This window comes from Lagopus muta, chromosome 9, assembly GCF_023343835.1.
Source record: "Lagopus muta isolate bLagMut1 chromosome 9, bLagMut1 primary, whole genome shotgun sequence".
In the NCBI taxonomy this organism is placed as follows: Eukaryota; Metazoa; Chordata; class Aves; order Galliformes; family Phasianidae; genus Lagopus; species Lagopus muta.
The window spans coordinates 8629286-8645872 of NC_064441.1; the positions used below are offsets into that span (position 1 = coordinate 8629286).

The 16587-nt window shown below is 42.8% G+C and overlaps 1 protein-coding gene and 1 long non-coding RNA gene across 12 annotated transcripts in view; one reads left to right on the plus strand and one right to left on the minus strand.

The window, feature by feature from the left end:
- PDE6D (phosphodiesterase 6D) overlaps positions 1-16587 on the plus strand; it is a 30159-nt gene that overhangs the window by 1907 nt on the left and 11665 nt on the right. The window lies entirely within an intron of this gene.
- LOC125697442 (uncharacterized) lies at positions 902-8473 on the minus strand. 11 transcript variants are annotated; one of them, XR_007378789.1, is made up of 8 exons: positions 5799-8473; positions 4746-4839; positions 4480-4636; positions 3962-4060; positions 3155-3447; positions 1353-2542; positions 1117-1251; positions 902-1009 (listed from the first exon to the last, which is right to left on the minus strand). It is a non-coding gene; the product is annotated as an uncharacterized LOC125697442 (long non-coding RNA). The 11 variants fall into 11 exon arrangements; XR_007378782.1 differs by having other exon boundaries at positions 1353-2698; XR_007378791.1 differs by adding an exon at positions 4153-4257 and having other exon boundaries at positions 1353-3447; positions 3978-4060.

Consider the following 16587-nt stretch of genomic DNA (forward strand, 5'->3'; position numbering starts at 1 on the left):
GCACCCTCAACCAAAAGTCTGTTCATTTGTGGCTCCTGAGAAGAGACTAACTACAGGCTTTCAAGCTGATTGGGACATGCTGCTGTGCACATTAAATTACAGCCTGAATCCACCCTCTGACTTAACACCAAGATATGCTTCCCTTCCTTTATGACAGCAGCACAGAAGCATGCTGTGGCTAGCATCAAATTCAGACCAGAATATTTTACTCCCTCTTCCCATAGATTTTGTTACTTAAAATGAAAACCAAAAGGAGAAATATTTGATATTAGCAGGCAAAGAGAATACCCATTTTATTACACTAGGGTTTTTTTTTTTGTGGTACCAGTTAACTAAATACCAACAGCACAGTGTGTTACAATGAAAGATGGAAAGCAATCATCAAGAACTTCTATAGCTTGTCACTTCTTGAGAGACAGTTCTTGTTATCAGACCTTACAGGTTCATTCATCAACTCATGGTTCTAAGGGCGCTGCTTAAAATACAGCGTTTTGGTGGTCTAGCACTCTGAGAATACATTCTGTTTGTTTGGCCATAAGTAATAGCAGTTCAGTTAGTGAATATGCCAGAGGAAGGCATCTGTAATTACTAAGCTTCATTTCCACAAGTATTTGTGCACGGCTGGTCCTGTCATCTCAAGTGCATTCAGTCTGACTGCTCTGTGCTCTGCCACTTCCTCCCCAGCTTCCCCCTGCACTGGGGCAGTTTCTCTGGCAAACTGCAGAGCAGTGTTTTACTTGATCTCAGACCAGCAAGGAGGAAGGAGCTCAGGAAAGCCAGTTGACTCTTGTAGCATGGTTAAGGTACTAAGTAAGCATATCTATTTTCTATTTTAAAACTTACAATCCAGACAAGATATCACCTCTGGTATTTGCTGCTTCGCAGAAGAACCTCATCAGAATGTTAACCTTCGGTAATTGCCACCTAGACACTTAGCAATTTAGGGTAACTTTCCTCCGTGAACTTCCATTAAAGGCCATGCAGTACCTTGCTGCACTTCAGAAGGCTCCTGAAACAAATAGATAGAGTAAACAAAGCATGAGGAGAGCATTAATTGTAGGTCAGAATAATTATGGACTCATGAAACTAGTGCTTGTGGTCAGTGTAAGCACATACCAGAGCTCAGGCACTCAGACTTTTGTAGGCAAAACACTTTGGAGACTGTCCTGCTCCCTGAAATCTCTGAAGTTTCCTTTGCAATGTCTTCCAATTTCCCAGAGCTTCTTCCAGTTCTCATCTTTATTTTTCCATCTAGGAAATCAATTCTTTTTCAAGGGCATTAATATCTTGGGAGGATGGATGCAACTGCAGTAATTGTATTAGTTATAATTACATCCTTATGAACAACCAACCTTGTTTTTAATTTGCAGAAAATGGGATTCATCTCCAACCTCTACCTTGTTCCTGCCATACACACAAGAACTGTGATAAATCACAATTTTGCCTTGTTTCCTACTTTCCTAAAATAGGAAAGTGTCTGGTTTGTTGCAGCACTCACAGACAAATCCAGACAGAAGTTCCATCAGATTGGGTTTCCAGTTTATTCTTGTCAGGTCAGTCAATCTTTACCTGACTATTCTCTTATTTATTGCAGTATTGACAGGAATGACAAGGTGGCAGCTTCAGCTGGCTTTAGAAGTCTCTTCTGTGTTCTCCCTCTGTGTGCTCCCTCAGATTTTGGTTTGTTTGGATTTCCTGCAGCTGACAAGGAAGACGAATCACTGAACTGGTTAGAAGGAGATGCTGCCCTCCTAGGAGGGAACAGGGCAGCCCAGAAGCTAGTAGTAGTAGAAGTGTACTCTGTAGAGATCCAAAAGCAAAACTTGCATCTAGCTGATTTTAAAGTTGCATTGGTGCAAGCTGGGAGACATAAATTGGAGCTCCCCACTCAAGTCCATTGGTTTTTTGGGGTTTTTTTTTTTTTTTTTTTTTTTAAAGAGGAAAAGTTCTTCCCATTGAAGATATAGACTTCATTTACGTAACCTGAGGATTTGATCTGGTACCACTTTCCTGGGTGCTCCTCAAGAAAGGGCTGAGCACAAGCTGCAGCACAAGTTCACACCCTGACAGAGTTGGTAGGTCTTTGTTTCAGAGATGCCAGCTTCACCTAAAAGCTTTAACCAGGTTATACGTGGTACTTAAGTGTCATTGTGGTTGAGGTATCTTTATCTCATCAGTACCTTATCAGAACTGTCTTCAGCATCAACAGATATTTCGCTCTGATGATCTGTAGTTACAGCAGGCTGAAGGCAGGACAGGTTCTCCATGCTTATCACATGCAGTTCATGAGGCACATCTGCAACCACCACCAGAGCAGTTTTACCAGGTTTGGTTATACCTGCCTCTTCCTCAACACACAACGCTTCACGACATCCAAAAAACTTCATCACAGCACTCCCCCAGTTCTCTTTCATTGGAGAAATAGTCGTGCTTTTAACAGCGTTGCTCTTCTTCCCATAGACAGTTTGAATGAGCTCTAATCAGTTTTCTGTATTTTAGAGTTAGTGCAGCTTTCCTGTAGCATTGGAAGCAGTGTTGTGCTCTAGGCAGAAGAAGGAGGGAGGTACATCAAGAGCTCTTCTATTACAATAACAAATTAGTTGCCACGTGCTACAGCATTATGTCTTAACTAACACTTGTTCAAAAGCATGGAAGCTAATTCAGCTTTCTTACACATCATCTCAGAGTTGAAGTGGATCTGGAAAGAATGTCAAGAGTGAAAATTTTACATGAAGTTAGTAAGACTGCAGGCCACTGCACTCTGACTTTACAAGCTCTATAACCCTTTTGTATTTCCCCAGCTCTAAAGTGGGAAATTAAGGCAGCTTCAAATTTAAGTTCAGACCCTCAGTTAAAGAGCAAACCAATGCTCTGTTTCCATCTAGTCAGTCAAACACTATACAGAAGGATGAGACACATTGCTGGGCTCCCACATACAAGTAACAAGCACAGAACTCCATTAGTTCAGTTCCAAGTATGAGATTTTTTCTTCCTGTGTATCATCAAAAAAACAGTTCTGTAAATGGATGAGACATAGCCTTTTTTTGCTGCTCATACACCTTAAGGAATAGCTCGTGTATGGACACATTTGATGCAAACAGTACAATCCTGTTTTTGTTTTTTTAATGTAATGCTCAGTACTCTCAGCAGTTACCTTTTCATCCTGAGAGTGCATCGCAAGCACCCACAGAGAAAAAGAATCAGCATCTTTGTAATATCACCACCAGGGCAGCAGTAAAGACAAAAGAGGGAGGCAACATCCTCATTGGGCATTACTGTCAAGTTTCCAGGTGTTTGGCAGGATGTCCTGGTATGCACAGCAAGACCATTGGAAGGCTCCATCCAGAAGGTACCTTCCAGTAACTGAGGTACTTTTCAATGAGAACAGGAGCCACCTCTCAGCTGCACATTGCTAAATCCTCACTGACAGCTGATTTTCAGTTGTATCTATGAACATAAGATTCCATTATCAGATTTTTCCTGAAGTAAGGTTTGACTGGGGTGTCAATGTTAGGTACAGAAGATACTTATGGGGAACCTGTCAGATTGTTCATCCTTTCAGTTGATTGTGTTCATGACTAGATATTACATACTTGGGAGAATGACAGGCCTAGGCAGAAGGCAAGAGCAAGAAGAGCCATTTCCACAGTCAGCCTTTGAGATAACAAAAATGCACTAAAGCATTGTGTTATTAGATTTATCCATTCCTTCACTGAAAGAATTGGTTGACTAACTTCGAGCAATGTCGTCTTCCCCTAGACAGGAGATACAGGGGATTTTACTTAGTAGTTCTGTGGCAGAGGATTTGTGTGTGTCAGTCTGCATGCTCTCATGTGTGCACAAGTCATCTCAGTGGTCAGAAGGCTGTTATGTAGAGCAGCTGACTTTTTCCCCCTTCTGTTTGTTGTGTGAAAGAAATAAAGTGCAAGATTGCCCTCATTACAGGGGAATGTGTACCCACCCAAACAGATGCTTACGTGCCCCCTCACTTCACATGCTTGGATCCAAGAAGCTCAGCTGGTGTTTCATTAAGCATAGCAGGCTTCTGGTCAGGGGCAGCCTGCTGGGCAAGCAGAGTTAATTGCAAGTCACTGGTTTGAGAAGCAAAAGTAAATTCTATGTTAAAAAGCAGTGGAAAAAGTTGCTATTTACATTGCCTTAAAGAAAAATCTCTGTGCATGTGAAGATGCTTATGGAGAGCCTCACTAAGGATGAACGTGTTTTCTGTTCCTCTGTTGGCACAGACTGCTGCTAGCTCTGTAATGGAGAACATTCTGCAGTAGCAAGAAGGGGAAGAGAGAAAAGTCAGAGGAAGAACCATTGTCCCCATACATGGGGAAACAGAGCAATCCATCTGCAGACTGAATGTCGAGAAGTAACTACTGATTTGTAATGCAGGGGGATCTTCTAGAGGTGCTTTAGACATTTGGCTTCCAATTTTAGTCTTTGGAATAGGCTCTTCAGTGCATGAGTACTCACCTGTCAGCCCAGCTTAATCCAGTTAAGTCACTTTCTCTCCCAGAACACAAGGTGGTGGAAAAAAAAGTTCTTCTAATTGTAAGGCTAATAAGGTCCAGGTGAAATTACTATGATTTTTTTCCAGAAGTTCAGTCCAGGAAGTGGTGTGGTTTTATTTCTGCTGAGGAAAGAAAGCCTCTGAAGTTATCCACCTTTACATTCTTTACATGCCCTGCTATCACAGCAGCTGTGCAGAGCTGAGAGCACCATTTCCAGCTGCTTGTTACCCCTTGTTCAGATGAGCCATCCAACCTTCTGCTTTCAGTCAGAGCAAGGCACACAAGCTTATGCAGTTTCAGCAGTAAGTTAAGGAACAAAGACCTGTGGTAGGCAAGTAGATCAGGTTAGCAGTTTTACAAACAGCTCAGCTGTTAGATTTGGTGGAAAAAGTTGCATACAGCTGGAGAGGGCAGAGAGCAGCAGCCCTGTCTGCAGCTGGCACACGTCAGAGCTCCCAGCCTCACTCTTGCTGCCATGGAGCTTCTCCTCAGCCTCACACTGCCTCCTCCAGTACTCAGCCCTGTGTGATAAAGTCCTCACCACAGACATGGCTTTGCCCACATTGCCTTGTTTAGTTACCCTTGCAGCACCAAGTCTAAAATCCCAGGTTAGTGCTGTTGAGCTGGTAATATTGCATTGTTGTCTATGCTTACTTAACTTCCCTTACTTAAGAAAATGCCCTTTAGATGCATCTTCTCTTTCCCCTTGCAAAAAGTTCTTAACGTTGGTACCACATCACCAAGAGAATCAGTGAGCAAATGCCCTTAGAAACTCGATTTTCACACAGCAGGATGAGCCAGACATAGGAAGCCAGTGGCTGGAAATCCCATGCAGCCTTAGGGAACAAGTGCACACTGTTTTTAAAATAGTCTTTCCACAAAGAGGGAGAGAAGCCAGCAAGCTTCCACAGCTCCTTTGGGCTGTTCATTTCTGACACCCTACTTAATTCACAAGGAGTTACGACAGTTACACTTGTAATGAAAATGCAGTGTTTAAGCAGCCCCAGAAAGGAGTTGTTTTTATATGCTTTGCCCTTGTGATTCATTCAAAGGGGGCGGTGTCATGTTAGTATAACAACAACCCTAAGCTCCACTTCTGTAGAGAAACATTTATCTTCTTAGAAAGAAAAGACAAGTTCCTTAGTCCTGTCAGTATCCTGCCTTTGGAATAAGGGCTTCAGAGTTTTAAGCTCCAAGACTCACAAAAGCATAAAAATTAAGAGCATCACCTTTATAAAGTAGCCTATAAAACAGGTTCCCTAGGCAAGGTGGTGAACTTACCTCTTCAATAGCCTGGCCTGCTCCTCAGAGAAGAGAATCAAGCCTCCCTTCTCACCACAGGCAGTCCCATCACCTCCCCATAACCTACATAAAATAGGGGCTACACAGTGCCCAGATGACTGGGAAGTAAGGCTATCTTCCTCTAGGGCCCCCAGCCATGCTGCTTTTATTGTGGCCTCTTCCTCCTGTAAATACAGGCCTGCCAGAGGCCAGGTGAAAATGTTTCACACTGATCACAGCAACTCCTTGATCCCAGCTCATTGATGGAATGGCACCCTCTGGGTTCCTGCTGAACGAGGTGTGAAAAGTGGCCCTGCTTAACAAAATTGCATGCATTACACTCAGTTTTGCCAGTTCTGGAACAGTGAATGCAGAAAAGGAGGCAGGGATGTATTTGAAAAGGTTGTGCATGGTCAAATAAATAACTAAAGATAACATTTTGATGTAGGCACACCTGCAAAGGCTTCAGGTAATGCCAGTTAGGCTTTCTTGTGAGTTTTATGAAGTTACACATTTTGAAACAAAAGAGAATGTTTGAAAAAGTACAATGCTTGTATCAGCTGCGTGGAAGTATGGTTTTTCAGTACCCACACTGTGATTAGTAATCCACTTGTGAAGGAAAGCTGACTGTACTACTTACATGTGGTGTTATACATATACGTGTATGGTAAGCATCTTTTTTCACAGTAGAAGCAATATATTCAGTTGTTTCAGCTGAAAATGGTACTAATATGCTTTTTTTTTAAGATCAGATCTCAACTACTCTGAGAACATAGCATAGAACTGTAGAAGGGCTTGGACTGGAAGGGACCTGAAGGGTTATGCAGTTCTGTTGAACATATCCCATAGATAGCCACAAACTTGGTGTCAAAATAAGTGAAAACAAAAATCTTAGTATGAGCTTAACTGTAAGTTAAGCAATGAAAATGGCAATGAAAGCCACAGGAACAGCTGGGAAATAATAGAGCTCATTGGTTTTCTTTGTAATTTCAGTAGTGATTTCAGCATTCCCACAAGAATATCTTTAATCTGGATTCCAGTGTTAGAGCACAAGGTGTCCAGGGCTCCACCTCAGCGATCCCCTGGTGCTGTGATGTTCTGCAGTGCTCACAGCAGTGCACTTCACATCCGTGTATCTGTAGAGGCGCCTTGTGGAGCTCGTTCATACCTCAATGTTCAGCGTTCAGAACCAAAATCCAGTCTTCTACCTACTCTGATCTACACTGGCATGGAGTTTATTGCTTGCAGTGGCAGTGCTTTGCTGTAGCTCTTTTCCAGACAACTTACTGTCTTTTCAGACAGCCATGCTGTCTAACGCTGCGCAGTGTTGGGATGGTTAACTTGTCTAATCCACTAATCCACGCCGCAGATTTAAGCACTTCTCATATTCTAGTATGTTCCTAAAAAAGCACAGTAATTCTGATATGGACTCCCTGTTTCCTGAGAGTTCTGCCTCAATCTGTCTAAATCCCCCTTGATTCCTCTCCTCTGCCTCTGCTTTCAGTGCACTCTGGTCCATTTACAAGATTACATTCCTCATGCAGCCGCCAGTCATTCCCCCTTGACTGTATTTTCATGGTGGTTTTCTCATTCCTTTCTTGGTCTCTATGTCCCAGGTTTTCTTTCCTTTCTCAAAAGAGACAAGATAATGAACTCGATTTCCTTGAGTAATCACAATCCTGTCAGCTGGAAGTGGAAAACAAAAAAATGGTTTGATCTGTACCGCAGCATGTGGTCTTGCCATTAAGCTAATTTACTGCTTTCACTTTGTAAATAACTTACTCTTGTCCAGAGCAGCAGCTGGTGATTTTATTTTCTGTCTTTTCAATACCACGTATCCTGAGGTGAGCCGTCAACTCCTTGTCTGCATGTCAGTGACAACTGTTTGTTGCTCTGAACAATAACAGCAGAGGAGGGAGATCTTCTTTAAAAGGTGCTTCTGTGACTGGTTTTCTCTTGAAGAACCTCTGACCCCTTCTGTGGTCTCCTCCCATGAGGTTAGAGGGCCATTAGCATTCACCCAAACGTTCACATCCTCACTTACTGCCCTGCCTTGGTTTTGGGAATTCTAGGATTCGTTGGCCAACTCATGCCTGGAAAAATCTGGCAGTCAGCAGTGGAAATGTTCTTGGTGTTTCCTCTTGGGGACCTTGTCTGTAAGGGCTGTACTGCTGGCAAGGCTCAAGTATGCCCATTCCTCATGCACACGTGGGCTAACTTACACAAATGCAGTGAAATTCAGGCTGGTGCTGTCTCGTGGGTTGTACATGGATCTGTGAACCATTTAAAGTGAGCCAGGAAGGAGGTGACTTGTTTCCATGCTGTGCCACTCCAGCAAATACAAGATTGGCGTTTGTCGTGGTGGACTTCATGAAAGCGCCTGTCTTAGCTGTTCCTCTGGCTGATTGGAATTTTTATTTTGTTTATTAGGTGGAGAGCAATAAGTGCCAGGGTTAAACACTGTTTTACTGTGAGATCTCAACAAGATTAAATCCCCTTGTGGTTCTCTAATTACATTTCAAGGATACTGAGGTGCTTTCCCAGAGAACCTGTGGTGATCTGTCTCTAAATGCACCCCTGGTTGCAGAACAACACTGGCTTGAAGCAGCCAGGGATGTGCTCTGTGCATTGTATTTCACAGCAGTGTTAGAAGTGTGAGAGTTCAGAAAAAAGCCCAAGTTTTTTGGGTGATTTGCCTTTAGTAAAACTCAGTGTCTTCTGCTCTAGCAATTCCAGTGCAGAAAGTCAGAGTTTTGCTGTGAGGCTGAACAAAACAGCACGACTGTGTTTGCAGCCTTAGTTCTATTGCACGTTAGCTTTCACTGTCATAAACACAAATCCTCATAGACCAATTAACAGCTGTCCTCTAGCAGCAGTACTCATTTCACCTTTTCTCTGGTGGCTGCAGTTGTCGTTTCTCTTACAAGCTCTGTAGAGGAGTTTTCTTTTCAGGATTCATTCCTTTTTGTCACTTTTTAGCAGTGCTTACGAGAGAGGGCATATGAGCACACCTGGAAAATGAAGGTCAGCTGTCTGGCCTGGTTTCCTGAATAGCATGCAGAGCAGTAATCCCACCCCGAGGGAATACACGCTGTCTTTAAGCCAGCTGCCTTGGGCAGTGTGCAGCTTGTGGTGCCAGGAGTGTTTGAACTGCAGTAGCTCCACTGTGTGAGTAAAGCAGCGCCTGTCATTTTTTTCCCCAGCTATACTGTTGCAAAAGGCTTTGGTGTAGATGAAATCTAAGGCTTTATATGCTAAAAATGTACTCCAGCTTAAGTATTTCTGCTTAATTTTTCCGCTCTGGATACCTTTATCCCAGGATGTGGCCAGTTTTGAATAACACAATTCACTTCAAAGCAGATCAAGCCGCTTTGGAATTGGACTGAATGCAGAATGAGGACATTCAGACAAGGGTTAAATACAGGCTGAATAGCTCCACTCTAAATTTGTTCTGGGCCTTATCTGGTTTGGCTCCTGCGCATTGGCAAACCCTTAATTAATTCAGCTGCTGGCAAGAGGTACTCTTTAAAAATTGATATTTTATTGATAAGCTATTGAGGAACAGAAGTTCTCTTTGCACTGCACAAGGAGGGTTTAGGCAGAATCAGTGTATGAATGCAAGAGAAATTCAGTGCTTGACCTTTTATTCCCACTTTTCTCTGAGTGACATCAAGAATCTATTAAGTGCTCCTCTTACTATTGATTCTGGTGGTGTCAACACCTGTGTGTTTACAATTAGAATAAAACTCACAAGCTCATTTCCTGGAAGGTTGGAGCTACCAGACATCATGGCTGTAGGCTTTATTGATCTGGTGGGGCTTTGGAGAGCTGACTGTGAACCTAAAGATTGGCCAAATAACAACCTCTGAGCCTCTGAAGTCCTTTGCAGAAATTAATTCTTCCTTTTTTACAGCCCTCTGTGAAATCAGGACGTGGCTCTGTGAAGAATGAGCTACAGATTTTCCCTGTGAGGAGTTTCTGCACAAGTCTTGTTCCATGGCAGTTTTTTGCTTTGTTTGTGTAGGTGGGCACCTGACTTGACAGTGACTCTGAATTCTCCCCGGCCCAGGATCTGCTCTCAGCAGCACAAATTAGAGAGTGGCACTGCAGGCAGTTTTGCTTCTGCTCCTTCCCCATTCCCTGCGAGAACAAGAGGCTGAGCAATGTCAGCTTTAACAGAAATGTGAAAAGTCAGGGCAGGGCTTTCTAGGAACTACTTCTGTCCCTTATGCAAAAGTGATGGCTGAATATGAAAACTCTTGGTACAAAAGTTGCCTGCTTTCCTGTGCCAGACATTCACTAATTATATAAGAATGCTGGCAAACACCAAACGATCTCCTGAGAGTTCTTTGAGCTTATGGTTTTATAGATAATGGGTTATGTAGAGTAATCTTACTGTTGGCACTGTTAGATTTTGGAATTTACATTTAAGGAGCTCTGGTATCTCAGGATTGCTGCTAGAGGTTTCTTAGATTGCTTTCCAGATCTGTTATTTTTCTTCATAGATGGAAGCACTGATTCTTGTTAAGGCTTTCTTGTTATAGCTCCAACAAGCAGAATCCTTTCATATCATTTTGGGAGGGTGAATCAATCCTGTATTCCATCAAAACTTTTATGGGAAGAAAAGTTCCCACTGCTACATCTGGAATGAAGATTGAACTTTGTATCAAATTTTATACTTACAGTTAGCATTATATATCAGTTATCCCAGACACTAAGAGGATAGCTAACTCAGCTTGGGTTAACAAGAACGGTGTAAAAAAAAGTGCTCTCTTTTGAAGACCCATCTCCTTTAGGGCATGTTCAGGGTTTAAGTATGTCGATAAATGTCAGTCTGCCACTTGGCACATTTGCTGCAGCTTTTTTCTCATCAAGCTAAATTAGTACTGCAGGGAGATTAGGTGTAGAAATCTGTGTTTTAAGATGTAGAGTTTGAATGGCCAAGTTACTTGATTCAAGTACTGCAAGCAACTGCTGGTTGTTTCTGTCCAGATTTCCACTGTCTCACATGTCAGTGCATCCCTCTGCTGTCTGCTCTGTACTAATGAGGTGCTTTGGTAGAGGGAAGGGGGAAGTCTGCCCCATGTAAGGTTCGTGGATGCAACCTTCTCTAACCAACAGTTCCCTGCAGAGCAGTGTTTTTGTGAGGGCCAGGAAAGGGGCACACAGTTCAGTTGGAAGGATTTCTATCTCCTCCTCATTTTACAGAATTTGTAGGTCTGCTGAAAGGACCGGGATGTTTTTCTTCTTTAATGAAGACTGAGGAACAGGATTCCCCTAAAAGATGAAATATTTACATAAATATATATATGGAACATAGATGTGGAACACATATATTTATTTTTGCCAACAGAGATTACAGTAAAACTCTTGAGCAAACAGTGTCCTGCTGAGAGAGGTAACCAAGCTGGCGGGACTGCTTCCTTTGTGAACACTAATCAGCTACTTAATTGATGGCAGCACAGGAATGATTAATAGGAGGCTTTACCAGCGTGGATGCCTAGAAGCAGTGCATGCTGTGCGTGTGACCGGGGTGGTGCTGCACTTGGTGTGGCAGCCATCCATAGCAGGGAACATGGGGCAGCACACGGTACCGAAGCGCTGGGTGTGCAGCTGGAAATGGAGTGAGTGAAGGTAAGGAGAGGCAGCCCAGTTCAGCAGCTTGGAGAGCATGTAGAAAAATCCAGAAGAGTCTTTGAGCTGTTGAGGATGGAAGCCATAGTAAAGGAATGGGTTTGGAATCAGAGTTCTTTTGGGTTAATAAACGTAAGGGAAGCCTTTATGCAAAGTGTTATTGTAATAACAAGCTCATGTTCTGATTGCCTTACCAGAGGCATCTTCAATGGCATCTTCATTTGTTTTACAATGGGGAAAGACAGAAAATAAGCAATTAAAGCAGATTTATTTAAGTGTACGGCTATTCTGATGCCACACATTTGAGCTTTCAGCTGTGTGGTTCTAAGATTGTTGCTCAGTTTTTCTGCTAAAATGCCCCAATTTATTGCTGCTGTGTCTGCTTGCTTTGTAGTGTGGCCAAACAACTGACGAGAAATAAATCCTCTCTTTTTGTTTCAGCTGTGATCCTCTTTTCTCTCCCCATGTTTCTCATCCTAAAGCAGCCTCCCATGAATGTGAACACAAAACTGGGAGGTTAATTACTTCCATTATGTTCTTGGGATCCTTGTTATACTGGCAAATCCTGTAAAGAAATGCTACAAAATCTGGTACTGGTCTGTTCAAAAATAGATGGACTTTGCTCTGCCTGTATATCACTTGTCATTCTCGTAGTGAACAGTGTATTTATTGAGCTTTATGAAAATGAAAAACAACCCCCTTGTTCCCTAGCTTGTGGTCTCAATGCCAGCTAGGCACAATTAAGTCCACCACTAAATTCCTATCTCCCAGGTACGTAAGAAACCTCAGGGAAAATCTTTTATATAGAGATGAAGAGATATGTTTTCAAAAGGAAAATCTGATTTTTTTCTTGTAATACCTACTCATAACAGCAGTCTAATATTAGTGTAAGATTTACATTATCCAGTCATTGAAATGCCAGATCTTTATGGCAAGCCAGCGCAGATTTTGAGTACAGTCTCAGGCACTTGCTTTCTCACTGTGTGATGTTGTTTAATCTCCCTGACCAGGATAGGGGAAGTGGTGATCTCCTCACTGAAGACGTCACACTGAGAAGATTGTAGTAGAGAAATAAATAGAACAAGTGTTGGAAAGCCGAGCAGCTCATCTAGGCTGAACTAAAATGCACTCTGCACCAACAGGTGGAATTCCCCATGGCTTTGTTTCTGCTAACTCCAAGTAAGGTTCAGTCTCCCTTTTGCAGTGTTTGTAGCTGGTCCATGTCAGGCTCATCTAAGTGCACATCTCATTTCCTGAAATGGTGTTTTACCTTTCTCTTCAACTAAGTAATCAATTTGTTTTTCCAGAGTTACTCCTCTGGTAGAGTAGATGAGGGCAGGGGCTTCTCCCAAAGCACAAAGAAGAGGCTCAGAATGTCAGGTGAGGTCCAGCATTCTGAGGTCTGATAGACATGTGCTGGCTCTGCCTGGCTGTCATTAGCCTCTATTCCTGGCCTGTGTTGCTGGGGTGCAGTGCTAAGATACAGGAGTACTTCTGGTAGCCAGACCCGGGCTGATGATCCCTGCTGTGCAGTCACAGCGTGTGTCTGTGCTGATAGATGTGCTGTTTCTCTCTAAAATTGGCCTTTGTGGAGCAATCTCATCTGACAGAGTTAGCAAACGTTCAAATGTCCTTCACTATGGAGGAAATTCATCAAGGTGGATATACATCTTCCTGCATGGGCATTTGTGAATGGAAGATAGCATTGTATTAAGAAGCTTGGCTTCAGGTAGATGGCTGCGATTTGGAAGATTTCCCACTAAAACACTGAGCTAGATGTGCTAGTAGATTTTATAAAAGCATTACCACTGTGAGTAAAAAAAATGAGTTCCAAATCCTTGCCCAACCCCAGCTGGAACTACTGGAAACTTTTTCAAGCAACATTCAGTTAGGAAAAGCTTGCTCCTGGAACATTTTGCCTGTTTTGCAGAGGCGTTGTACTCTAGGACTGCTCTGCCCCAGGAGGCTCTGGAAAAAGGTAATGAAAAAAAAGAAAACAAGGAAGAAAGAAAACTGGCTGCTCCTATTCAAGGAAACTGACACTGAGAGCTCCAATAGAGTTACAGTGATATCAGGCTGTTTGGAATTAATATCAGTTGAGCTCATTGGAGCCTTTTGGACTGCAGTCCCCAAATGTCGTTCTGTAGAAAATGGATGGTTGCTTGGTACAAAATGGTGCGTGCCTGTCTGTGCCAGAAAGGAACAGTCACAGCGTTTGTCCTAAAGCTGACCTTCCAGATTTAGTGCTGACTACATTTTGCAAAATTATTGCTGCAGTTTCTGGAGCTAGCAGTTTTGAGGACAGCCTGAATACATGAAAAAGTGCTGTGTCTTCATTCATTCACTGGGCTCCCTTTTACACCTAATGATATCCTGTGCAAGGAAGCCTGGTCCATAAAGATGTGTTAGGAACTGCATGTCAGTGGCATCTCTAATATTTTTAGTGGAGAAGTCACTTTTTTACCTTAGCTGATTGCTTGTCTTAAATGAACAAAGAAACAACCTATGAGTTTAAATATGGCCCATGTGTGGACTTCACTGAAGCACTTCACTTCAAAATTTGCTTGAGCATCAAGGAAATAGAAAAGGAAATAGAGCATTTTCACAGAAACTCTATCTGAATTAAAGTGAACAAAGAAAGAAACAAATACAGTATTTTTCTCAGTAACTCTCCTATATTTCAGGTGCTTTTATGTTGTCTGAATGAACAAAGGTGTTGTTGATAAGTTTCATAGGTTTGCTCGTTCTTCTGGCTGGAAGCGTTTTGCTGCTATTCACAGAGCTAACACACATCTGGGTTTTTTTGCCCTGCCATTTTAGACACTAAGAAGTACTTCTAATTCTGTAACCAGTCATCTTTATTTCCTTCCTGCTCCCCACTTCCATTAGCGATGCTTGGCAGTGACTCAGAGCTGCTCTGCTTTCTAGTTAGGGTGAACAAGAAACCACCAAAAGCAAGAAAACGTGGAGTGAAGGGAACCACTGGCACCCACTGCAGTGTGACTGCAGCAGTCTGCTTCTGCGCAGTCCTTCCAAGCCAGAGTAAGAATTTCCACTGGGCAGAGAGCACAGCCCCTGGCTGCCTAAGGAGAGAAGCAGGCTTCTATTGAAGCATGAGACTTGAAGCCAAACTCCTCTGGAGATAGAGTCATGGAATCCCAGAATGGAAGGGACCTTAAAGATCATTGAGCTCCAGCCCCCTGCTGTGGGCAGGGTCGCCAGCCGCTCGTTCAGACAGCAGTTTCCAGTCTGCAGACCTGTTCTTAGAAACACCTGATGTGTTACTGCATCCAGTAAGTGACATGTGCTTCTAAATTATGTGAATGTAATAAATCTGTGGATTTTCAGGAGTAGTTCTTTTGGAACTCAGTGGGCTGATGTGATAGAGAGCTCTGCTGGAAGAGGTAAAGGAGAAAAAAAGAGAGAAACTTCAACAGGGGAAAAAGCTGGTAGATAACAACATTGGTGCTGGCAGTTGGAAGTCATCTGGGCTTTTTGTGTTGTCAGTTGCTTATTTTCCCAGGGGAACACTTTCAGGCCGAGATGCTGCTTGGAGTTCAGAGGATAGATAAACCAAACAGCAGGGGAGCCCGCTGGTGCTCAGCTGCACCATTTTCAATAAACATCACTCAGTGGAGAAATTATTGCAGAGGCCTTCGAGGAATAAAGGCATTGACTGGCCACAAACCGTGCTGTATAGAACTGCCTTTTTAAAGCCTTTCAGGATCTTTTTTCCACACTTTACACAAGGCTACAGGTCTTTCAAAGGAAACTGTGTGAGGACAGCAGCTAAGCAGCCATGCTTATCCCATTTAAATACTTGGTCAGAGAAGCCTCTGTTTCTCCACTCAGGTCTGTGCCCTGCATGGAGGAATGTGAAGGTCCTTATAGACTGACACAAAATCAAACCCAGCTTTCCTTTCTAAGCAAACTAACATCATGTGGATTTTGAATCAGTCGAATAATGATACAAATTAAAAGGCACATTGAGGTTCAAAATACCAGTAAAGCTAATTTCATTGTGTGACCATCAGGACATCCAGAGTGTGAAGAACAGCAGGCCAAACTGATGTGCAGGGCAGTGCGTTCCTCTGGTTGCAGCCTCATCTACCAGAGTGAAGCTATTCACCAGAAACCCTTGATAAGTTATTTCCATGAAACTCCCTCTGGTTCACTTGCTGCTGAGAACCTTGAAGTGCAATCATCATAGTTCCGTTGTGTTGAGAAGATTGACTGTTGTAAAGCAGCTGAGACAAAATGCAGTTGTTCCAGTCACTGAATCACCATACAGAGCTCACTTGCATGGAGAATGGTGTGATGCGCTAGAATTGAAGAGCAGGTGAGCTGAACTGCACACTCTTTATTCCAAATTGTTTTGGGGTTTACAGCATTTAACTTAATTTTAAGCATTCTGGATTAAAAACAAACAAACAAACAAACAAAACCCTCTATCTAGGCAGATCTGAATTGCAGGAATGATCTTTTATTTGCCTCTCCTTAGGGTGGCTTCTCAGGCTGCCCTGTGTGCTGCCACACCTTTCTATAGGTGGGGCATCTTCTGCACGGTGGTCCCAGGGCTGTAATTAGGCTTTAATTGCATTTTTAGTTCTCCTGCATGTTCTCAGCTACATTTGGTTTTATTCTTGCTGTTGAGCAACGAGGAAACTGCCTTAAAATTGCCTTATGGATTTTAAAGGTCACATTCTTTTCTCGGATGAATACATCGTTCCCATTGATTCACCTGCTGTTTCTGCAAACTCCAAGTATTACTGATGACATTAATTATGTTAATATTCAGAGCTTTCTTAGCGTGAGCTCAGGCTTTTCTTACATGCTAATTTCAAGATCCATTTAAAATGGAAGGAAGGTGGGGAGGAGCAGTGTTACTGTGCTGGGAACGAGAAAATAATTTTCTTTGTGCAGGTCATGCTTATGAGATGGTCCTGCAAACAATGATGAGTTTTTCTATGTTATTGATTGTTTTATTACCTAGGATGCAAAGCGATCTCCAGATGTGGTCTCACATTATTCTTCCTGCTGAGGCACTGCTATAATGGAATTCTGTCAAGCCTGTTCAGAGAAGCCAAAGAGAAGCCTAAAAGACACAGGCAACAAAAAGCAGCAGAAAGGCACTGCACTGCTTCAGCTCGCTTTT